Genomic DNA, 26073 nt, shown 5'->3' with positions numbered 1-26073 from the left:
AAAGAGTGGCACAGTGCGTCCAAGAAGGGAAGGAAGCGTGGATATCATGGCGCCGTCGACGTTGTGGGCGTTAGGAAAAAATGAATGTTAGTCGGTAATGAAATCTATCTACATGGGTCGTTAACACTGAAACCAGGTTCAGTTTAGGATGGATCAAGATATCGACCACGGTGGGATTGAAGGAATCATACCGGAATTTGCCTGGAGAGGCTTCGAGACACTGCGAAAATTTCGAATATGAGCCCAGTTTCTTAATCTCGCTTACGAGAAAATTACGCTCTAAGGAAAACGTAAATCCAAACATGACCTTGTACCTGCATGGATATCTAGCGAAATTCTGCCTACCCAGATAAGTGCACAGCGTTTACAGAAACTGGATATAACTGGTTATCAGCTGTATCTTGCTGTGCTGGCTAAAGTGCTTCATAATTCATCTACCCTCCTTGGCACACATTTTGAAAGCTATTTGAGATGCGTCAAACAAGCGAAACAGTGCACGTCGGGAACGGGAAAAGGCCACGTTTTATACCTATCACAAAATCACTAATAATAACTGTGTCATTAACTGCTTATGTATAGGACTGGCTCTGATCTTCCTAAATTTCTGTAAATTTTAAACAACTATATTGCACTTAGATGGAAGTCAAATGTAAATAAAGGGGCTCTCTCTGTGATACTAATGTTTATCTGCACTTACTTCGCTGCACAAAAATTTTTGCGCTGTATCCAGAATTGTGCAACCAGTACGCATGGTTTAGCCGGAATTCTTCTGAATACGAACACTGAGACTTATACATTGCGCCATCTATTTCAGTCCCGGTGTCGATCTCAGTTCTTCTCCAATCGAGCCATCCGAGCAAGCATCAAGAAATGACTGGAAACTTCAGTTTATCATTGACTCTCTCCATTCTTTTCAGATTCTATAGAGACAATACTTTCAGTGTTGCACCATAGAGAAAAAGTTTAAAAAAGGAAAATTTGATACAAGGACATTCTCAGACGGGATAAAGTTCACAAGCTGAAGCAGGGAGTCGTTTGTGTGGCGTGGTCGCCCGAGCAAGGCATGTGTGCGGCTCTACATACATCTCGTCAAAATGTTACTTTCATTGCATCCTTATATCGCATACATCCTGGGTAGTTGACATCATTAGCTGGTATCTAAAGGAGATTATTGTGTACTATCAGTTCAGAAATCACTAAAATAGTGGCCTACCATGAGACTACAACTTGCAATTCAAGACAGTAAGGCTTCCCATTTCCGATCACAGATTGTAGAAAATGTTGATTTAAACAGTTTTTTGACCCCTCAAGCCACAAAAACAGAACTACACACTGTCGACCTAAGTAGAAAGGATCACGAACATAACTGGTATGTAAACTAGTACGAATCAATTTCCATAAAGGAGAATAGCTGGGTGTATACAAGAATTTGTATTTGGGAAGCTTACACGAACTGATTACTCATGCTACTGACGACATTTCCTTGTATTAGATAATTTAATTAATAGGGCATACACTAATCAGGGCCGGCCGCGGTGACCGAGCGGTTCTAGGCGCTTCAATCCGGAACCGCGCGACTGCTAAGGTCGCAGGTTCGAATCCTGCCTCTGGCATGGATGTGTGTGATGTCCTTAGGTTAGTTAGGTTTAAGTGGTTCTAAATTCTAGGGGACTGATGTCCTCAGATGTTAAGTCCCATAGTGCTCAGAGCCATTTGAACCACTAATCAGGCAGAACAGTATGAACACCGACCTGCTATCGATATAAAGTCATCCAGGCAATAGCAGCGTCACCTGGCGAGGAATGACTGCTAGTCAGACACACTCGCGATGCATGCAGTTCAGTGATGGTGCAAAACCGAGGTGATACCAGGTCCAGACGTCGTGGTGTTGGTCGGCCACCGCTTATTACAAATGTCGTACATCGTAGGCTAGGCAGACTGCTAAACCAGGACAGGCGGCGAACTGTGACGGAACTGACATCAGACCGCGATGCTCGATAGAGTACAAATGTGTCTGTACACGCAGTGCAACGAAAACTCCTAACGATGGGCCTTCACAGCCAACGACCCCTGGATTTGCCAATGTCAACACCACGACGTCGGCAACTACGACTTAAATGGGAAAGTAACCATTGGCACTGAACGTTGACGCAGCGGCACTGGACGTTGTCGCAGTGGCAGAGGGTTGGATGGTCTGATGAAGCCCGATACCTTCTTCTTCATGCCGATGGGAAGGCGCGAATTCGTTGTCTTCCAGTGAAACAGCTCCTTGAGAACTCTACTGCGGGACGGAGACAAGCTGGCGGCGGCTCCATTATGCTCTGGGGAACATTCACTTTGGCATCCATGGGTTCAGTGGAGTTCGTACAAGGCACCATGACGGCCAAGGAGTATAGTACACTGTTTTCAGACCACTTGCACCCCTTCATAACGATCATGTTTCCCGATGACAATGACACTTTTCAACAAGATAACACGCCATGTCACAGAGCCAAGAGTGTGATGGAGTGGATCGAGGAACACAGTGGCCAGTTCCAATTGATGGGGTGGCCCCATAACTCGCCAGGTCTGAACCCGATCGAACACAACTGGGGTGTGACTGAACGTCACCTTAGAGCTCATCGCCCTCCTCCCCGGAATTTACGGGTATTGGGTGACTTGTGAGTGGGGATGTGGTGCCAACTCCCTCCAGCGACCTACCAAGGGCTCACTGCTTCCCTGCCGTGACGCGTCGCCACTGTTATTGGTGCCACAGGTGTAGACACCGGCTATTAGGTAGGTGGTCATGATGTTCTGGCTGACCAGTGTAACGGGCGAGGTTCGTCACACTGATAACAGAGTTAGAAACCATCTACATGCCTTCGAAGTGAGCGTTCATGACGCACCTTAGTATGAGAGCGCTCGACGTGGAGGTATTCAGTTCAAGTTATGGCGGTAAAAAAAAAAAAAAAAAAAAGTATTTGACCATCAAAGGGAAGAGTAATAGTGGCGTGCATGGTCCACTGACCCTGTGTCAATATCCTGAGTTCAATCCCAAACCTATCCGGAGAATCTCGCGGAGGTTATGTCGTAGCATTATCGTTGACGATCCATCCGTGAAATTGTGACGTCGAGCCCAGCTACTCCCTTGGTACTATTCTACCGCCAGCATCAGGTTACAGTTTCTTCCTATTCCTTATCACCGTCATCAGTAAACATATGTACCTCTGTATTAAACGCACACTAATCATCGCCATCAAACAAATACACTAAGACAACAAATTCACATATCTTAATGGAGACAGACGCAATGGATGCGACGTAACAAACACGTTTTGATTTAAATGGCCAAATTCATACATCCTAGGCAATTGTCATATAAGAAATGAAAACGATGCGCTTCGTCAATTCGTGGGCCTTCGAATAATAACGGGAGCAGATAACGCATTGCTAATAACATATTCCTCCCCCCATGAACCATGGACCTTGCCGTTGGTGGGGAGGCTTGCGTGCCTCAGCGATACAGATGGCCGTACCGTAGGTGCAACCACAACGGAGGGGTATCTGTTGAGAGACCAGACAAACGTGTGGTTCCTGAAGAGGGGCAGCAGCCTTTTCAGTAGTTGCAGGGGCAACAGTCTGGATGATTGACTGATCTGGCCTTGCAACATTAACCAAAACGGCCTTGCTGTGCTGGTACTGCGAACGGCTGAAAGCAAGGGGAAACTACAGCCGTAATTTTTCCCGAGGACATGCAGCTTTACTGTATGATTAAATGATGATGGCATCCTCTTGGGTAAAATATTCCGGAGGTAAAATAGTCCCCCATTCGGATCTCCGGGCGGGGACTACTCAGGAGGATGTCGTTATCAGGAGGAAGAAAACTGGCGTTCTACGGATCGGAGCGTGGAATGTCAGATCCCTTAATCGGGCAGGTAGTTTAGAAAATTTAAAAAGGGAAATGGATAGGTTAAAGTTAGATATAGTGGGAATTAGTGAAGTTCGGTGGCAGGAGGAACAAGACTTCTGGTCAGGTGACTACAGGGTTATAAACACAAAATCAAATAGGGGTAATGCAGGAGTAGGTTTAATAATGAATAGGAAAATAGGAATGCGGGTAAGCTACTACAAACAGCATAGTGAACGCATTATTGTGGCCAAGATAGATACGAAGCCCACACCTACTACAGTAGTACAAGTTTATATGCCAACTAGCTCTGCAGATGATGAAGAAATTGAAGAAATGTACGATGAAATAAAAGAAATTATTCAGATAGTGAAGGGAGACGAAAATTTAATAGTAATGGGTGACTGGAATTCGAGTGTAGGGAAAGGGAGAGAAGGAAACATAGTAGGTGAATATGGATTGGGGCTAAGAAATGAAAGAGGAAGCCGCCTAGTAGAATTTTGCACAGAGCACAACTTAATCATAGCTAACACTTGGTTTAAGAATCATGAAAGAAGGTTGTATACGTGGAAGAACCCTGGAGATACTAAAAGGTATCAGATAGATTACATAATGGTAAGACAGAGATTTAGGAACCAGGTTTTAAATTGTAAGACATTTCCAGGGGCAGATGTGGACTCTGACCACAATCTATTGGTTATGACCTGTAGATTAAAACTGAAGAAACTGCAAAAATGTGGGAAATTAAGGAGATGGGACCTGGATAAACTGAAAGAACCAGAGGTTGTACAGAGTTTCAGAGAGAGCATAAGGGAACAATTGACGGGAATAGGGGAAAGAAATACAGTAGAAGAAGAATGGGTAGCTCTGAGGGATGTAGTAGTGAAGGCAGCAGAGGATAAAGTAGGTACAAAGACGAGGGCTGCTAGAAATCCTTGGGTAACAGAAGAGATATTGAATTTAATTGATGAAAGGAGAAAATATAAAAATGCAGTAAATGAAGCAGGCAAAAAGGAATACAAACGTCTCAAAAATGAGATCGACAGGAAGTGCAAAATGGCTAAACAGGGATGGCTAGAGGACAAATGTAAGGATGTAGAAGCTTATCTCACTAGGGGTAAGATAGATACTGCCTACAGGAAAATTAAAGAGACCTTTGGAGAGAAGAGAACCACGTGTATGAATATCAAGAGCTAAGATGGCAGCCCAGTTCTAAGCAAAGAAGGGAAGGCAGAAAGGTGGAAGGAGTATATAGAAGGTTTATACAGGGGCGATGTACTTGAGGACAATATTATCGAAATAGAAGAGGATGTAGATGAAGACGAAATGGGAGATACGATAGTGCGTGAAGAGTTTGACAGAGCACTGAAAGACCTGAGTCGAAACAAGGCCCCCGGAGTAGACAACATTCCATTAGAACTACTGACGGCCTTGGGAGAGCCAGTCATGACAAAACTCTACCAGCTGGTGAGCAAGATGTATGAGACAGGCGAAATACCCTCAGACTTCAAGAAGAATATAATAATTCCAATCCCAAAGAAAGCAGGTGCTGACAGATGTGGAAATTACCGAACTATCAGTTTAATAAGCCACGGCTGCAAAATACTTACGCGAATTCTTTACAGACGAATGGAAAAACTGGTAGATGCAGACCTCGGGGAGGATCAGTTTGGATTCCGTCGAAATGTTGGAACACGTGAGGCAATACTGACCTTACGACTTATCTTAGAAGAAAGATTAAGAAAAGGCAAACCTACGTTTCTAGCATTTGTAGACTTAGAGAAAGCTTTTGACAATGTTGACTGGAATACTCTTTTTCAAATTCTAAAGGTGGCAGGGGTAAAATACAGGGAGCGAAAGGCTATTTATAATTTGTACAGAAACCAGATGGCAGTAATAAGAGTCGAGGGGCATGAAAGGGAAGCAGTGGTTGGGAAAGGAGTGAGACAGGGTTGTAGCCTCTCCCCAATGTTATTCAATCTGTATATTGAGCAAGCAGTAAAGGAAACAAAAGAAAAATTTGGAGTAGGTATTAAAATTCATGGAGACGAAGTAAAAAGTTTGAGGTTCGCCGATGACATTGTAATTCTGTCAGAGACGGCAAAGGACTTGGAAGAGCAGCTGAACGGAATGGACAGTGTCTTGAAAGGAGGATATAAGATGAACATTAACAAAAGCAAAACGAGGATAATGGAATGTAGTCAAATTAAATCGGGTGATGCTGAGGGAATTAGATTAGGAAATGAGACACTTAAAGTAGTAAAGGAGTTTTGCTATTTAGGAAGTAAAATAACTGATGATGGTCGAAGTAGAGAGGATATAAAATGTAGACTGGCAATGGCAAGGAAAGCGTTTCTGAAGAAGAGAAATTTGTTAACATCGAATATAGATTTATGTATCAGGAAGTCGTTTCTGAAAGTATTTGTTTGGAGTGTAGCCATGTATGGAAGTGAAACATGGACGATAACTAGTTTGGACAAGAAGAGAATAGAAGCTTTCGAAATATGGTGCTACAGAAGAATACTGAAGATAAGGTGGATAGATCACGTAACTAATGAGGAGGTATTGAATAGGATTGGGGAGAAGAGAAGTTTGTGGCACAACTTGACTAGAAGAAGGGATCGGTTGGTAGGACATGTTTTGAGGCATCAAGGGATCACAAATTTAGCATTGGAGGGCAGCGTGGAGGGTAAAAATCGTAGAGGGAGACCGAGAGATGAGTACACTAAGCAGATTCAGAAGGATGTAGGTTGCAGTAGGTACTGGGAGATGAAGCAGCTTGCACAGGATAGAGTAGCATGGAGAGCTGCATCAAACCAGTCTCAGGACTGAAGACAACAACAACAACAACAATAACATATTGTTAGTGGTTTCGCCTTTAGCCACCATGTGATAAGACAGTGTTGTAACATTTGGTGAACAGTTGAGTTTTTTGTTTTTTGTTATATTAAAGTTGGTTGATCGGTGTAGCAACTCATTTACAGTATAAAGATAAAGAAATACTATCTATCAAATCTCGTGGTACATCTTACAGCACCATTGACGAAAAACATATTACTACCCAAGGAAAACGTCAACACTTGAAATGTTTTCCGAAAAAGATTACTTTCTAACGTTCTTAGAACTGGGTTTCTCTAGAAAATTATAATCACTTTTCAAGCAATCATCTGGTGAAAAATGATTATTTGAAAACATTTTCCCACTCACAGGCCAAATACCTGCTATGTGGGGAAGGCACTCCCCGCTATTTCAACTTTGCTGCTCGGTCACATGCTTCATTCGAAAGTCCAGATATCTCAAACTGTGTTTTAAACAACGTCCCATTCACCCACAAAACTAACAGTATACATTGCCAGAACCCTTCTAAACCGAAGACCTTATGTAATATGAGCCGGCCGGTGTGGCCGAGCGGTTCTAGGCGCTTCAGTCTGGAACCGCGTGACCGCTCCGGTCGCAGGTTCGAATCCTGCCTCGGGCATGGATGTGTGTGATGTCTTTCGGTTAGTTCTAAGTTCTAGGGGACTAATGACCCAATATGTTAAGTCCCGTAGTGCTGAGAGCCATTTGATTTTGTTATGTGATTTACATATGAAATTTTTGATGAAACAGGATAATCATGGTGCACAAATTTTTTGTACTGACAATAGCATAGGACTATTGCTCAAAAGTACTTTGCAGATTGCTTCAGTATAACTTTTATGATGTTCTCCTGATTTATTGAGGCGGTTATTGCATCACTCCGCAACTTATGCCTCTTAAAAATTTCGAACATACAAAGTATCAAAAAGTCCTAAAATTCCACTACCAGTAACTTTGACCGCACATCTCTATTTCTGTCATTGCTTTTCAGTTTGCACAGTTCCAGTCCCAGAGTCATAATACTACAATCTGCATACAACTACAGTTGTAGTATTTTAAGAAGTTACTCCTGTTGTCATAAAGAAGTAACCGGCCTTCAAAACTTATTTTCATTTTACTTGGATCATCGTCAAATTGAAAACAGTATTGCTATGTGGCAACGACTCTTGAGGTCGTATAAATCTGTGTTTCATACGATGTGAGCCCTTGGTATCCTTATTTGCTTTGTAATGGAGAAAACCCGAAGTATATTTGAAGAAATACGCTTACGACAGATCGTCGCATCTGTGATAAACACTGATAAAAATAGTAGGTTATCTCTAAGAGTCGTCTTGGGGAAGTAAAACAGTCAAGGGAAATTGAAAGGAAAATAGCGTACAACGTACCTAAATGGCGGTTCCGTGAATAAGTATGGCATGTTAATTTACGGTTTCGGTCAGATGGTATTTTCGAAACAAACTTTGTTGGGCATAGCGATTTTTAAAATTTTTTTCTATGCTTTCCGTGCGTGTCGTTAGGTAATTTTGTACAGTGTACTGAGCCTATACGAACTCATTTTGCACAGCAGTTTATAAAGTTAGTTCAAGTGTTGTACCGTCATAAATGTAAGCTTCTTCTGATATAATTACACTACCCTGCTACCTGCCTAGATAGAAACCTGCAAGAGTAGAATACTACTACTTGACGTCCGAGCTAATGCGTAGGCCTACAGCTTTTATTTGATCCACTGCTTGACATTTCCTAGTAGCAAACTATATCTGGCACATCTGAGGATCATAATTTAAAAATCTGAAATCTGTGTCAGAAACAGCAGTGAGCAATGTGCAGTACGATTTCCATTGGAATTTTTTCTACATGTTGATGTTATGGAAGTCACTATACATTGGGAATTCTTTTTAATGGTATCTACGCAAGAGAATGTTGAAATAAGAACGACATAACATGGTTAACTTCAATTCTTCTTCTTTTTCTTGTATCTCTGTCCCCCATCGGTGCTGTGTCAGCACGATTATTAATCGATTTGGCATGGTTAGTTTCAGGGGTGAGCGGATGTTCCTCATGTCGTCATCTGTTAACCCCTGGAACGGAATATGTGAACCCCAACTCTCTGTGTGGAGAGTTATTCATGGGAAAGTATGCGAAAGTTTTCTGGATATTTGCGAATCGTGTAACTGAGGCGGGACTGGGTACCATCCCTGTGATCACCTAAAGAGATGTGGAAAACCGCCTAAACACTACATCCAGGCTGGCCAGCATACCGACATTTGTCGGCAGTCCCCCAGGCGGATTCGACGCTCTGCCCCGGAAGCGGCGCTTCAAGAGGCAAATCTGTCTAGGGAATCTACTCAGGCTCTAGGTCTACCGATACCAGCACCTACGGGATGTGAAAATTTAATGGAAAGAATGCGCAAAGTAGACGCAGGTTATTTGGTATTGGTTTGTTTAGTAAAATTTCAGTTAAGAGGGTGACAACCACGGAAGGCAATACTATTTTCATTAACTTTATTTGTGGATGGTAGCATCCGGAACCAGCTACTCATTATTTTTACTCAGAGAGTAGCTGTATAATAACGTAAACAGGTGTACAGAGACGGTATTTTACTGTACAGCCTGCCCGTATACCTTCAATGCTTCTAATTCCTTGCCTCAAGTAGCGTTAACTTTACGCAATAGGAAATGTTCAACAACATACTTTTTGTTAATTAACTGAAAACAAACTTTACAGTTGTAAAGTTGAAAACTCAGCCCATGAAAACAGATATGGCTGACACATCCGGATGACGCAGGAATAATAGTATTATTTTCGGCCAGTTATGTTCAAGTCCCATGGTTAGCCGTTTGATAATAACTTGTAGTGGTAATTTTGAAATAAAGAGATTGAAAGTTCCGAGACTGATTTTATTCCTGGCGTAGAAGAGGTAACTACGATGGCAGCTTCAGCTAAGAACCGTAAATAACAGATGTACATAATAGTCAGTTGTGAGCAGGCAGTGTAAAGTAGTGGTCGTGCAACCATAGTGCGTCAACGTTATTGTGCCACGAACTGCAAGGGAACAAAGAGAGGAACATCAAAAGAACTGTTCCAGACATTCTCCAGAGCGTTTTAGACAAGAGAAAAGTGTCTGCCAAGTTCGTTCCGCACACCTTGACTCCCAGACAAAAACTACGACGCGTGGACGCCTGCCGTGACTTGAGTAAAATGAAAAATGTGTACAATTCTTTTCTGGAAAAAGTCATCACGGGTAGCGAGAGGTATCATCAGTAAGACCCGACTACAAAACGACAAAGTGCAGACTGGCATCGAAGAAGGTGCGATTATGATACGCGAATTGAACAGCAATCCAGAGAAGGGCTTTTCTAACAGTTTCATATGGTTGTATGAATGTTCCGTGTGTTGTACTCAAGGGGTGGTACACCTGAAACATTAAAAGCACTATCTTCACCTTTGTCTATTTTTTATTAATCCAGTCTGGAAACGATTTGGACTGACGAGGTTTTGAAGCTGGATTCTGCTTTACATTTCATGTAATGCACTGTACAGGGTGTTTTAATAAAAAGTTTACAAACTCTGGGAACAGGTTATATACATATACTCGTACTTCGAGACGCACTGGTTTCTGCCTGAAACGACATCAAGTAGCGACGTCTTTCGCATGAAATATGCAATCACCGATGCTACTGCAAGACAGACATTTCTGGTAGAACACCGATGTACTTCTCATTGTAGTGCATTTGAGCAATACATACAGCGTTCAAAATGGTTCAAATGGCGCTGAGCACTATGGGACTTAACATCTCAGGTCGTCAGTGCTCTAGAACTTAGAACTACTTAAACCTAACTAACCTAAGGACATCACACACATCCATGCCCGAGGCAGGATTCGAACCTGCGACCGTAGCGGTCTCGCGGTTCTAGACTGAAGTGTCTAGAACCGTTCGGCCAGCAGGGGCCGGCTACAGCATTCAGAGCAACAGTCAGTGCAGAGATTGTGCTACGTGGTTGTAGGAGATTGTGACATGCGCTAGCCATATTTAGGAGATCACTGACTGTGCAAACAAGTACATCTAAGTTACTGTAACGTAAAGTTGAGTTTATGCTACTGCTTTCATGAGTATAAGTACTTTTGGATTAAAGGAGACTATTCAGGAAAAGCTGAAGCTATTCGTTGACGAGCTAGCGTAAAATACACACTATATATATATATATATATATATATATATATATATATATACTGCTGTGTGTGTGTGTGTGTGTGTGTGTTTTATTCTAGCTTGTCAAAGGATAGCTCTGAAAGCTAGCAAGTTTTCTTTCTTTTGTGTGTGCCTATCGACAAGCCAATGCTTCTGCTTTTCGGTGAGTGGTCTCCTTTGATCAAAAACTATCTAGGTTCTACAAGACTTTTCTTATAGCTTTTATCAGTATTATCGAAAAGAAGTCGCTAATAAATTATATAGTTGTGATACAAAATTTCATAAACTGTAAGCCCACAGTGCTTGTTATTTAAGACTAATTTGTTGTAGGCGTCACGAGTTCATGGGTGTTTCGAGATGTGGGATTTTGTCTAGGAAAAAAGCAAATTTGCTTTCATATACAGGGTGAAGCAAATTCGCGCAATCGTGCTTCGCAGCACGACTCTTCACAGGCCAGCGATAAAAAAGTCTCACAAAATATCATCCAGCGAGTACAGTCTGCAGAAAAAACCGTTAAACAATGGCAATCTGGCAGCATTGTAAGCATATGTATGGATGGTAAGTACCTCTGTCAGAAAGTAATAGCTGTGCTGTAGACGCAGTGCAGTGAATACAGTTTTAGGTTAGCATGCACGAGGTCGAGGGTTCGACCCTGGGTTGGGGCACATTTTTTTATTTGATAATTTCATTCTCACATTTCATATTGTAATATTTACCGTTTCGTAGGTCACATGTATCCTAAATTTAAGACATTTTGTAGCTCTGAACATAACTAATACGTGGTTAGACAAATAAGAAATAGACACTTGAAACAGATGACCTGTCATAGAACAGAATAACTATAAAAGCAATATCAATTTCGACGTGCTAAAGATGATAGCACAGTACAATAACACAACACCAATTTTGGGCATTGTGCATATTTAAGACACCCTCACAAGTGAATGCTGTTTCATCCGACCGAATTACGGTGTTCACGAAATCATCGTTGGCTTCCTGTTGTTGTTGGAACCATTCACAGAACTGCATCAGCTGCTGGCGATCTGCAGGATGCAGGTGTTGCGTGAAAGCATAATGATAGGGTTGCAGCCCATGCTTATGCAGCACATAAACGACCGAGCGTTGTGAGACACACACCTTCCTTGCAATGCTATGTGTACTTCACTGAGGTTCTTGGTGTATGACCTCCAGAAGAGCTTCCTCAGTAGCTGCAATACGGCGAGTCCGTGGACGAACTCTGCCACACGATGGTGGAAGGAGAGAACCTGACTCCCGAAGGCGCAGCTCCAGACGACAATCTGGATGGCGTCGAACAGGATACGTAGCATCATATTCACGAGGAACAACACCAACCCTGTTGTCAGATCCACCAAGGACCAGAAGCATATTCACATATTCATCGTTTGTGTATGCCAAACGTCTGCCACACTGGTTTAGAGGTTTACAATGAGAAAATTTGATGACCTGTCAGGTTAGCCGAGAGCGCTGCTTCCTGGACTCGGGTAGGCGGGCCGGCCCTGGATCGAAGCCGCCCGGCGGCTTAACGACGGAGGCCCGTGTGTTGGCCAGCCTGGATGTGGTTTTTAGGCGGTTTTCCACACCCCACTAGGTGAATACCGAGCTGGTCTCCACGTCCCACCTCAGCTACACGGCTCGCCGACATCTGCACACATTCGCACTATTCCACGGATTACACTAGGCACAGACAGTTGGGATACACTAATTCCGTCCCGGGGGTACGGGGTGGCGGCAGGAAGGGCATCCAGCCGCCCCTTAAAATTAACCTTGCCAAATACGATTAACCATGCCGACCCTGCGTAATTGCGGGAAAAAGGCACAAGCATAGAAAGAAAGCAAAGAATGAGAAAATTCGATACGTGTACGCAGGTACAGTGGAGTCTGTCACGGGCTGGTTACTTCGATCGCGGCTAGTCCCTGTCTGGAGGACAGAGCACACAGTATAAACACGCCGTCCTGCGCGCTGTTCCACCTAAAGCACATTACCCCTCTGATTGATATTGTTCTATATGATTCATCCCGACACTGCTAATTGTGAAATGTTCGGTTTCGAATTACACTGTTTCCTTAACGGTAGTAGACGTGATGTTTCCACAATCCCATCGATAGAATAATAATAATAATTTAAAAAAAATAATAATAGTAATAATAATGCATTGAGATACGTACTAATCAGCAAGCGGTTACCGGACCCATTGTCGAAAGGTATAATTAGTAGGACCATGGTAATAACACGTACAAATTGTAACAGAGTTTGGACATAATTCGCAAAGCACGTTGCTAGTCCCACTGGTAACGTAAGGACCTAACGAAATGTAATGGATCTGAACGAGGCAAGAATAATAGTTGGATGGGAGCTTTGGAGAAGGGTACAAAGAAAACAGGTTTCGCATCTAGTACATGAAGCGGTGTGAATAAATTTGCGTCCTCGATGTGGAAAACGGCTGACCAATCTTACATTTCTACGATTGTAGTATGTAAGTGCAGATGTTTTCTATAGGACCCGCTAGAATCGCTGTTGACGATTAAGATGCCAGATACCGTAACACCTGGACTACATTTACCAAATAAACATATGCCTCAAGCCAGCGTCGCATCATCGACCTCCTGAATGAAAACCCAAAACTCTATCCCCTACACCAACTGTACATCACGGCTACTACGTGCTATCAGAGGTAGTTAACATACATGTGGTTTACAGTGTTGCCAGACTTCCACTCTTTAACGATCTTTTTCTATCGTTGGCATGTGAGGGGTCGCGCTGAAAAGCCCGAGTGTGCAAATTTCGCTTCGCCCTGTATATCAGATAAAATTATGGGTGGTAGAAAATTACACGTTCCAGTGGTTCCAAAGTGAAACCACCTCCGTGAAACAACTGCTTGTTTACCTTTTGCCAATTTTATACTTGTTGCTTAATAACATTATAAAGATTAGCTTTACATTTATATTTCAAAGTGCAAGTACCGTCTTAAAGCAGCTGATTGTTTAATTTTTGCCAATTTCTTCTTGTATTCGTTGCCTACTATAATAATAAAGGTTAATTGTGTGAAAAATTATATTTTTTCATATGGTGGGACTGAGAGAGTAAAGACCTATGATCTCGATATTGTGAAACATCTCTTTAAGGTATGCATTTTAGAGCCCAAGTTTTCTGGCCATTTTTCATTATTTTGGTGAATAATACCGCCTCCCAAAATACGGAAAATAAATAGCTTGCAATAGCAGAAATGTGTTTCACAGTATTGAAGATAAACAAGTGTTAATAGCTCTTAACGTATGCATTTTTGAGCCCACGTTTTCCGAACATTTTTCTTGTTTTGGCGCAAGGAACATGTCTCAAAGTTTGTAAAAGTGTTTTTGAACCACCCCGTATAATTTACTGGCTGCAAGAAGCACAACGGAACAGTAGCCAACACTGCATGATATCTAACTCATGGCCGTCTAGTATCGAACCAGACGATTTGTCATCTACACCATTTCGATATTTACGATATTGTAGTGCCTGTGTTGTTAAGAAGAAGGATGCACTGTTGCTTCGGATTTGCATGCACGTCCGAAGGAATATCGCATCGTTATTCTTAAGAACAACGGCACTGCAGTATCGTGTTTATCCTTCGATAATAGGCAGCGACTTTCAGTTGAAATGTTCTCCCATGTACTAGAATTACATAATGTGTGTGCGACTACATGTTACTGACCGAATAGGCAAACACGTTCGCTGCGTTGGGGTGCAGCCTGTCTTCTATAGTGGTCGTAGGATCAAGGACGTGCTAGGCTCCACCAAGGACAAGGTGGATGCATTACACACTGCAGGTGTTTACAAGGTGGAATGCGAATGTGGAGAGACATACATCAGCGAGACTGGTAGGCCAATAGCAACGCGCATTCGGGAGCACGAGCGTTATATTCGTCAGGGCAACACAGCAAATCCGCAGTGGCAGAACATCACCATGACTGCGAAAAACAAAATTGAGTGAAGCCTGTGTGTTGGTCCAGCAGTCAATTATGACGAAACGCAAAATGAGAGAGGCCATCGAAATACTTAAAGACCCTAACAACATGAACAGGGAGGATGGACGCAGGCTTGCCCCATCTTGGCTGCCAGCAATCAGAGCCCAACAGACCACACTGTCAACACGAAGCACGAGCACTGCCGGCGAGTAACTGCCGACGTCCAGCTGTTGGTAAACAGCAGCCAACTTCTCATTCGACGGTGGCCACCAATCATGGCGCATAACACAAAAGCCAATAGACAACAGAGGTCACGTTCTCCCTTCACCGCAATAACCTATTAAAATAAAGTTCCCTCTCCTTCTTCCTTAAGTGACCAATGAAACTAACTACCTTTTTAAAATGACGTAATGGCATGCGCAGTGAACACTAACAACAAAATATAAAGGACACTGCATAGCTAGAACGCACCATTAGACCCAGAAGAAGGCCGCTGCAATCGTGGCCGAAACGTTGGTTTTTCTATAGCGGCAGTAGTTTTTATATCATGACGCGATACCAAACCCAGAAAACTTTTATGTCGACCGACTACAGGTTGTGACGCCGGATCGACGACGTACGGAAGTTCGGGTTTAACTGTGGGGCGTGCACGCATAGCCAAAACGGTAAAAGCGACGTCTGGCGGAAAACGGGAAATCCGGGCTCGAGTCCCGGTGCGTCGCTGTCGTCATTCCCTTATACAGCTGATGGTTGTTCGTATTCGCAGTTTCGAATAAATTTCATGTATTTCGATACTTTGTTTCTAAACACAGGAGACTCACACGTTCTGTCCTCAAGTTTTGCATCTACATCTACATCCATACTCCGCAAGCCACCTGACGGTGTGTGGCGGAGGGTACCCTGAGTACCTCTATCGGTTCTCCCTTCTATTCCAGTCTCGTATTGTTCGTGGAAAGAAGGATTGTCGGTATGCTTCTGTGTGGGCTCTAATCTCTCTGATTTTATCCTCATGGTCTCTTCGCGAGATATACGTAGGGGGGAGCTATATACTGCTTGACTCTTGGGTGAAGGTATGTTCTCGAAACCTTAACAAAAGCCCGTACCGAGCTACTGAGCGTCTCTCCTGCAGAGTCTTCCACTGGAGTTAATCTTTCATCTCCGTAACGCTTTCGCGATTACTAAATGATCCTGTAACGGAGCGCGCTGCTCTCCGTTGGATCTTCTCTATCTCTTCTATCAACCCTATCTGGTACGGATCCCACACTGCTGAGCAGTATTCAAGCAGTGGGCGAACAAGCGTACTGTAACCTACTTCCTTTGTTTTCGGATTGCATTTCCTTAGGATTCTTCCAATGAATTTTGCTCTGATTGTTGCCAGCATCATATTTAAAGTACCAGGGAAGCAGGTTGCTAGCCTTACTTGCCCTGAGTCCCATTGGTTATTACCCCTAACGGTTGAGGGACTAACCGATGGATTTGGAAGTCTTTGCCGTATGAGCACAAAGGTGACCACGACTCAGAATATGTCCGAGATGCCCTGCCTTATTCCAAAGTAACTGGTATCCCGACTGTAGGGACCACTTACTTGGCCACTCATACGTTGCCCGTGGTTCATGAACTAGGACATGACTACAGGAACCCACACCATGAACCAGACAGGGCGAACATGCTTAAATGGTAGGGTCATGTTACACGCATGGGAGAAGCAAGGTTACCCAAGAGACTCATGGGTTCAGCAGTAGAGGGTAGGAGGAGTCGGGGCACACCAAGGAGAAGGTACCTGAATTCGGTTAAGAATGATTTTGAAGTAATAGGTTTAACATCAGAAGAGGCACCAATGTTAGCACTGAATAGGGGATCGTGGAGGAATTTTATAAGGGTGCTATGCTCCCGACTGAAAGCTCAAAGGCTTAATCAGTCTTAAATGATGAGATGATCTTCCAATGAATCTCAGTCTGGCATATACTATACCAACGATCAACTTTATATGATCATTCCATTTTAAATCACCCCTAATGCGTACTCCCAGATAATTTATGGAATTAACTGCTTCCAGTTGCTAAACTGCTATTTTGTAGCAAAATGATAAGGGATCTATCTATGTATTCGCAGCACATTACACTTTTGTTCTCTTGAACAAAACCTCGCGGGCGGTTTTCGCCCGTCGCCTACCCCTTTTCGAAGTAACGTTTCGTTTCCGCTGCACCGTCGTGCGCAGTAAGCGGTAGCTGTCGCAGCGTGGGACCATCAGCGGCCAAGTCGGCTGGAGCGATAGGAAGCACGCGTGTGAAAAAGGAAAGTGCGAGCCGCGTGGCTCGGCGGCGGGCGGCGGGCGGCGCGTGCATTTGGGCCGGCGGGTCGTCGACCCCGCTATTGATTGGCGGCGTCACGTGACTATTGCGCGGGTCTGGGGCCGGGCCCAAATACTAGGGTCAACGACACACCTGCATTCCCTTCCGCATCGCACGCCCACGCCGCCCTCGCCAGTGGCAATTTTTCTCACTTTGTTCCCCGACAATTACTTTCCTTTTATTCTTCTTTCTCCATTGTAGAACACGTTTCTTCGCTTAGTCCCGCACTCGGCGAAATCGTTTTCCGCACGCGACGCCCTTCGGTGTCATCTTGCCGAGACCGAGTGACGTGCAGCGTCGGTAAGACAACGAAATCGCATTCTGGAGCTCTCGGGTTCACTTGCCCGTCCGGTTACCCAGCCATCCACATTTATGTCTGTCTCTACTTCTCTGCCCACCTCCGTAGCCTACCTCGCTAATGCGCGCTGACGCGGTGGCGCTCCACTCGGCGGTAAGCCGGTTGGAATCCCGAATGGTGGAAACCTTCCACTACCAATGTTTGGCCAGCGAGGGGAGGAGGTGGTTCAAATGGCTCTGAGCACTATGGGACTTAACATCTGACGTCACCAGTCACCTAGAACATAACTACTTAAACCTAGCTACCCTAAGGTCATCACACACATCCATGCCCGAGGCAGGATTCGAACCTGCGACCATAGCGGTCGCGCGGTTCCAGACTGTAGCGCCCAGAACCGCTCGGCCACGCCGGCCGGCTCGATAATTTCCGTACACCACATAAGTGACGTATTTATGTCTTTCTCGACTTCTCTGTTCGCCTCCGTAGCCTACCTCGCTAATGCGCGCTGACGCGGTGGCGCTCGACTCGGCGGTAAGCCGGTTCGAATCCCGAGTGGTGGAAAACTTTCACTACCAACGTTTGGCCAGCGAAGAGGAGAGGTGATGGCCTAAAAATCCTCATCACCTGTCTTTGCACTGATGAGCTAGATTAAATTCCAAACCTTTGCAGCCGGCCGGGGTGCCCATGCGGTTCTAGGCGCTACAGTCTGGAACCGCGTGACCGCTACGGTTGCAGGTAAAATCCTGCTTTGGGCATGGATGTGTGTGATGTCCTTAGGTTAGTTACGTTTAAGTAGTTCTAAGTTCCAGGGGACTGATCACCACAGCAGTTAAGTCCCATAGTGCTCAGAGCCATTAGAACCATTTTTTGAAAGCTTTGCACAGTGTATTTTGAAGTGAGGGCATGTGAGACAGTTTATTTTGATCCGTCCATCGGATGGGGACGTTAAGCTCTGCGGCCGCCTTACTGCTCTTGGCAAGAGTAGGCCATTTGAGAGTATCGGATATCACCGTCTCTCTCCCCATCATCCGCAACAAGTTGCCCTCTACCAACACTACAGTTCGATAGTTTCAAAAATGGTTCAAATGGCTGTGAGCACTATGGGACTTAAATTCTGAGGTCATCGCAACTTAGTACTATATAACCTAACTAACCTAAGGACATCACACACGTCCATACCCAAGGCAGGATTCGAACCTGCGACCGTAGCAGTCGCGCGGTTGCACACTGTAGCGCCGAAACTATCGAGCGCCGGCTCCATAGTTTCCGTACAAAACATAAGTGACGTATTTTGATAGATTTGCCAGTAATATTGCTAGCATTGGTAGGCAAAGAAACCTACATGAATGTGTGAAGAAGAAACTACGAACTATCGATTTCTCTTTGGTTTTTAAGGTTCTTCGTTTTAGAACCGCACATCACTCAGTGTTAGTCCATTTTATATCCTTACAGAATATAAACTGCATTTCATGCTGCTGTAGTCTTCAGTCCTGAGACTGGCTTGATCCAGCTCTCCATGCTACTCTATCCTATGCAAGCTTCTTTATCTCCCATTACCTACTACAACCTACATGCTTCTGAATCTGTTTAGTGTATTCATCTCTTGGTCTCCCTCTACGATTTTTACCCTCCACGCTGCCCTCCAGTACTAAATTGGTGATCCCTTGATGCCTCATACTATGTCCTACCAACCGATCCTTTTTTTCTAGTGAAGTTGTGCTACAAATTTCTCTTCTCCCCAATTATATCTGATACCTCCTTATTAGTTATGTGATCTACCCATCTAATCTTCAGCATTCTTCCGTAGCACCACATTTCGAAAGCTTCTATTCTCTTCTTTTCCAAACTATTTCATAAGAAATAAAAATGAGTTGATCGTGTAAGTTCTGCGGTTTCATGTAACCGAAGCAATTACGTTTGATGCAAGTACAATATACATGCACAAACGTAAAAAATATATAATTATTGTTGTTATTTTCTACTCAATAGATCAAAAGTAAGAGTATATTGTTATTATTGATAGGCGCGAAAGTTGTTTATGAATAACAGAAACATGTTTTATTTGAGTTCGGCGAAGTACTGAAACGATATTTGGTATATTTTTGTTTTACATTCTTTTTTCTTTACCTGTTTTTGAGGAACTGCGTTTTCCAACGCTATATGATAAATCTGTATTATTTTCTTTATTTCTACTCCAACATCCCTCTGTTGAATTTTACAAATCAACAATTTTAAAGTAAAACGTGAATTAAACATTGAGAATTTCAAGTTTGCTGTAAATACTGTTTACTTCTAAGTAACAGACAGAACGATAATTTTGTAGAACAAAAACCTTCCGAAGGTTACCTGGCCCATTATATATCCTCACTCAGTTTCTTGACGGTTCACCCATTCCAGTTTTTAGGGAAATTTAATAGGACACTGATCTCATATGCAAAGAAAGCAACCGTTATGAGGTTTCGCCCGATAGGTATGCAACACACCTAACGTACAGGTAACGTGAGTACGAAGTCGGGTGACCAAAGCTACCATTTACTTGTGATAGTCTACGGTAGTTTTACAACTCTGTTAACAACACAAGCTCATCACTACACTGTACAAGCATTCATCACAGTCACCCACACACAACAGATAAACATTTGACACTTCATAACAGGTCGATGGAAGATAAAGAAAAACCACCTCCTCTAGGACCTTGCCGGCCGAAGTGGCCGAGCGGTTCTACACGCTTCAGTCTGGAATCACGCGACTGCTACGGTCGCAGGTTCGAAACCTGCGTCGGGCATGGATGTGTGTGACGTCCTTAGGTTAGTTAAGTTTAAGTAGTTCTGCGTCTAGGGGACTGATGACCTCAGATGTTAAGTCCCATAGTGCTCAGAGCCATTTGAACCATTTTTTTCTAGGGCCTTGTGTACAACCACGATGCAGGATTTTTGCATCTTCTCCCTTACGCTCGTTCTCTGAGTACAGGACTACTCTGGCTTTACTGGTTTCTCTAAATCGTACGAGGAAAATATCGGAATGATGACCCGACAAGGGCATGGTCGATTTAATTGCCTAGCCCTCCCCAAACAAAAAATGGTTCAAATGGCTCTGAGCAGTATGAGGCTTAATATCTGAGGTCACCAGTCCCCTAGAACTTAGAACTACTTGAACCTAACCAACCTAAGGACATCATACACTTCCATGCCCGAGGCAGGATTCGAACCTGAGGGCGTAGAGGTCGCGTGGTTCAAGACTGAAGCGTCTAAAACCGCTTGGCCACTCCGTCCGGCTTCCACAATCTGAGTTACCTTCTCCTCTCTTATGACCCCATTGCCGGCGAGACTTAATCTCTAAACTTCCTTCCTTTCTCCACCTGTTCAGCGATCTTCACAGAAAAAGGAAGCCCGGCTTCCTGAAATACTGTTGAAAATTGGATAGGTAATGAAACAGCAGTTGTTCGGAAGTTTCTCTACAAGAATTAACGATCACTCACTGTTCCAATTCGTAATCATAAAACGACCAGTCCGCTGCAAATCGCATGGCAGCCGGTACTTCCAGTTGTATCAAGTATACGGGATCCTTCTGGTTCTATTCGCATCTGGGTCACGTGACTAGTCTAATCTTGTCCTCGAGTTCTGTACTGGACTGGGCAGTGGTTTTCGTTTCTCCTATACCGCCTGACATCCTGCCTCGCACTCCGTTCTCTGTCTTTGCAGGAAAGCGGAATAGGGCAACAGAGACTAGCGCGTAGTGCGTTCATTTACTGGACTTCGCACCAGATGATTATCCACCGTTAGTTCAACATACTGAGCAGCCTGCTGACAGCTTTGTGTGTGTTTCCGCATCTTTCTCACCTCCGTCTCAGAAATAGAAATGGTTCAAACGGCTCTGAGCACTATGGGACTTAACAGCGGAGGTCATCAGTCCCCTAGAACTCAGAACTACTTAAGCCTAACTAAGCTAACGACATCACACACATCCATGTCCAAGGCAGGATTCGAACCTGCGACGGTAGCGGTAGCACGGTTCCAGACTGAAGCACCTAGAACCGCTCGGCCACACTGGCCGGCTAGAAATAGACAAACAATTAAAACGAAATTTTAGCAGGCACACCGATAAATGGTGCTAAGATGGTCATCTGACTGCAGAACCACATAAAATACACTAAGGTGACAAAAGTCATGGGATAGCGATATGCGCATATAGAGATGGATGTACACTCCTGGAAATTGAAATAAGAACACCGTGAATTCATTGTCCCAGGAAGGGGAAACTTTATTGACACATTCCTGGGGTCAGATACATCACATGATCACACTGACAGAACCACAGGCACATAGACACAGGCAAAAGAGCATGCACAATGTCGGCACTAGTACAGTGTATATCCACCTTTCGCAGCAATGCAGGCTGCTATTCTCCCATGCAGACGATCGTAGAGATGCTGGATGTAGTCCTGTGGAACGGCTTGCCATGCCATTTCCACCTGGCGCCTCAGTTGGACCAGCGTTCGTGCTGGACGTGCAGACCGCGTGAGACGACGCTTCATCCAGTCCCAAACATGCTCAATGGGGGACAGATCCGGAGATCTTGCTGGCCAGGGTAGTTGACTTACACCTTCTAGAGCACGTTGGGTGGCACGGGATACATGCGGACGTGCTTTGTCCTGTTGGAACAGCAAGTTCCCTTGCCGGTCTAGGAATGGTAGAACGATGGGTTCGATGACGGTTTGGATGCACCGTGCACTATTCAGTGTCCCCTCGACGATCACTACAGGTGTACGGCCAGTGTAGGAGATCGCTCCCCACACCATGATGCCGGGTGTTGGCCCTGTGTGCCTTGGTCGTGTGCAGTCCTGATTGTGGCGCTCACCTGCACGGCGCCAAACACGCATACGACCATCATTGGCACCAAGGCAGAAACGACTCTCATCGCTGAAGACGACACGTCTCCATTCGTCCCTCCATTCACGCCTGTCGCGACACCACTGGAGGCGGGCTGCACGATGTTGGGGCGTGAGCGGAAGACTGCCTAACGGTGTGCGGGACCGTAGCCCAGCTTCATGGAGACGGTTGCGAATGGTCCTCGCCGATACCCCAGGAGCAACAGTGTCCCTAATTTGCTGGGAAGTGGCGGTGCGGTCCCCTACGGCACTGCGTAGGATCCTACGGTCTTGGCGTGCATCCGTGCGTCGCTGCGGTCCGGTCCCAGGTCGACGGGCACGTGCACCTTCCGCCGACCACTGGCGACAACATCGATGTACTGTGGAGACCTCATGCCCCACGTGTTGAGCAATTCGGCGGTACGCCCACCCGGCCTCCCGCATGCCCACTATACGCCCTCGCTCAAAGTCCGTCAACTGCACATACGGTTCACGTCCACGCTGTCGCGGCATGCTACCAGTGTTAAAGACTGCGATGGAGCTCCGTATGCCACGGCAAACTGGCTGACACTGACGGCGGCGGTGCACAAATGCTGCGCAGCTAGCGCCATTCGACGGCCAACACTGCGGTTCCTGGTGTGTCCGCTGTGCCGTGCGTGTGATCATTGCTTGTACAGTCCTCTCGCAGTGTCCGGAGCAAGTATGGTGGGTCTGACACACCGGTGTCAATGTGTTTTTTTTTTCCATTTCGAGGAGTGTAGTATCGCGTGTGGAAGGTATAAAACGACAGTGTATTGGCGAAGCTCTCATTTCTACTCAGCTAATTCATGTGAAAGGTTTCCGATGTGATTAAGGCCGCTCGCGGAATGGTCGTTAGATCCACAGTGTCAAGAGTGTGCCGAGAATAACAAATTTCAGGCATCACCTCTCACCACTCACCACATACAACGCAGTGGCCGACGGCCTTCACTTAACAATTGTGAGCAGCGGCGCTTGCGCAGAGGTGTCAGTGCTAATAGACAATCAACACTGGGTGAAATAACCGCAAAAATCAATGTGGAACGTACGACGAACGTATCCCGTATGTCCGTGTGCCGAAACCTGGCGTTAATATGGACTATAGCAGAATACGACCGACGCGAGTGCTTTTGCTAACCTCACGACATCGGCTGTAGCACCTCTTCTGAGTTCGTGACCATATCGATTGGACTCGAGACAACGAGAAAACCGAAGCTTTGTAATATGACTAGGCAAGAGTTGATTTCAGTTGGCAAGAGATGATGGTAGGGTTCGAGTGTGGCGCAGACCCCACGAAGCCATTGAACCAATTTGTCAACAAGGGACAGTCTAAGCTGGTGGTGGTTCCATAATGGTGTGTCCTGCGTTTACGTGGAATGTACTGGGTCCTCTGGTCCAAATGGATCTAACAATCATTGTAAATGGTCATGTTCGGCTACTTAGAGACTATTTGCAGTCATTCATGGACTTCATGTTCGCAAGCAACGTTAGCATTTTTATGGATGACAATGCGCCATGTTACCGGGCCAGAGTTGTTCGCGATTGGTTTGAAGAACATTCTGGACAATTGGGGAAACTGATTTCGCCACCCAGATAGCCCAATATGAATCCCATAGAACATTTATAGAGCGTGAACGAGAGGTCAGTTCGTGAACGAAGTCCGGCACCGCCTACACTTTCGCAGTTATGGACGCCAGAATGGCTCAACATTTCTTCAGGGGACTTTCAACGACTTGTTGAGTCCATGCCACGTCGAGCTGAGCTCTACGCCAAGGAAAAGGAGGTCTCTGACCTTTGTCAATGAAATAGCCATATAACGAGTCGATAATTACCTATCATTGGTGGACTCTGCCCCGGCGGTCAAGAAAAAGAGGATGCAGAACGAATTAGTCGCTGGTTTTCACAGGGGAGCAGTCGGATGGCTCGACGCGGTTCGCAGCGTTGTCGCTCGCTACGTGTGTATGCGTTATCGCAGGCACTTTCTCTCACGTGTCAGCAGCATAAGCACGCGGGCACCTGCTGCGCTTCTCGACAAGTGAAAAGTGAGCGTATGGATTTCGTGGCTACTCATGGAAACTATCTGAGAAGCCCATACTCCATTCGTGTCAAGATCTTACCAGAGGTGGTAAATCTTTGACGAAACCGAATAAATCATCTCGCACATGAAGAGGCGTGATTGTTTAGTGTATCAGCCCATTGTCTTGTCGCTGATTGAATATGGAAATGATATGTGGGAAGAAAATGAAATTCAGTGGTATCATGTCGTTTGCTTCTGTATAAGAGGGTAGGTCATCATCAGCCACCAAATTCAATAGCTGAGGTGGCGAGGGCGTTGATACTCGAGAAAGAGGTGGCATGTTCAAACTCCTTCAAAGCAAACATTTTTGCCGCTGGGAGGGAGCTGACATAAGGAGGTCGTGGTTAACATTTACTGATCAGCAGACGTTGCTCCTGTGTCCTTTACTGAACCTTAAACATCTCCGTGTGGTCTCACAGAGTGATTCAGATGATATAGTTAAAAAGGTTTCATAAGGCCAGGATGGTGCTAAAGTGGTCTGAGGAGAATGGTAGCGAATTTGCGTTAATGTCTTGCCTCCCTTCCCTCCCACAATTTATCTGATCTGAACTCAGTGAAATATATGTGAGTTACTGCGAGCCAATATCGCGCCTACATGACTGAGGCCCTTAATAATCGGGAATTTTGTGACCTATGCGTAAACGTCGGATGCCACAGAGCACCAGAAAGTTACCTAGGACTTATCGATTATATGCCACTCAGAACAGTTGCTATATTGGGTCGAAGGAAGGAAAGGATGGACCATGACATAACTTTTTAGCTCATCAGTGTACGTTTTGGTTCAGTTTTATGGCCGGCCGGAGTGGCCGAGCGGTTCTAGGCGCTTCAGTCTGGAACCGCGTGACCGCTGCGGTCGCAGGTTGGAATCCTGCCTCGGGCATGGATGTGTGTGATGTCCTTAGGTTAGTTAGGTTTAAGTAGTTCTAAGTTCTAGGGGACTGGTGACCATAGATGTTAAGTCCCATAGTGCTCAGAGCAATTTGAACCATTTTCAGTTTTATGTCTAGATCCATGGAATCTGCTCGCTGATAAGGCGATGGAAAATGTATATTCACCTAAAGCGCAAAAAAAAAAAAAAAAAATACATTTCCGACATCAAAAAACACCGTTTTTCAGTACGAGGTCGGTTAATTTACATCATCCACTAGCATGGACAGAAAATTACATAGCCCTATGAAGTTCACAATGGATGCAAATTTAAATGCCCACTCTGCCAAAAACCACATGCAACGACTACTTGGAGGTCAAACAGTTTTATGACAAAGGCATTAATACCAGTCATTTCGTCGATCAGAGGCTGGCTTAAGAGATCAGCAATGTTGCACGATGCCAACATTCTAGAGCGTGCTAAGGAAGTTGTGACAAACATGAGAACGTATTAGGAAGAGAATAAGGCATCTCCTGAAAATTACTTAACACATAAGTGGTTTGAAAACTACCATCTGTGCACCCATAATAACTGTAAGGAAAAAAAGACGCACATCGTAGGAATTATCTGAATGGGACGGAACTCGGTAGATATGACGTACATGTAAAGACAAACAAATGTTTACAATA

The sequence above is a fragment of the Schistocerca gregaria genome, chromosome X (assembly GCF_023897955.1).
Source record: "Schistocerca gregaria isolate iqSchGreg1 chromosome X, iqSchGreg1.2, whole genome shotgun sequence".
Lineage (NCBI taxonomy): Eukaryota > Metazoa > Arthropoda > Insecta > Orthoptera > Acrididae > Schistocerca > Schistocerca gregaria.
This window is presented reverse-complemented; position numbering follows the sequence as displayed.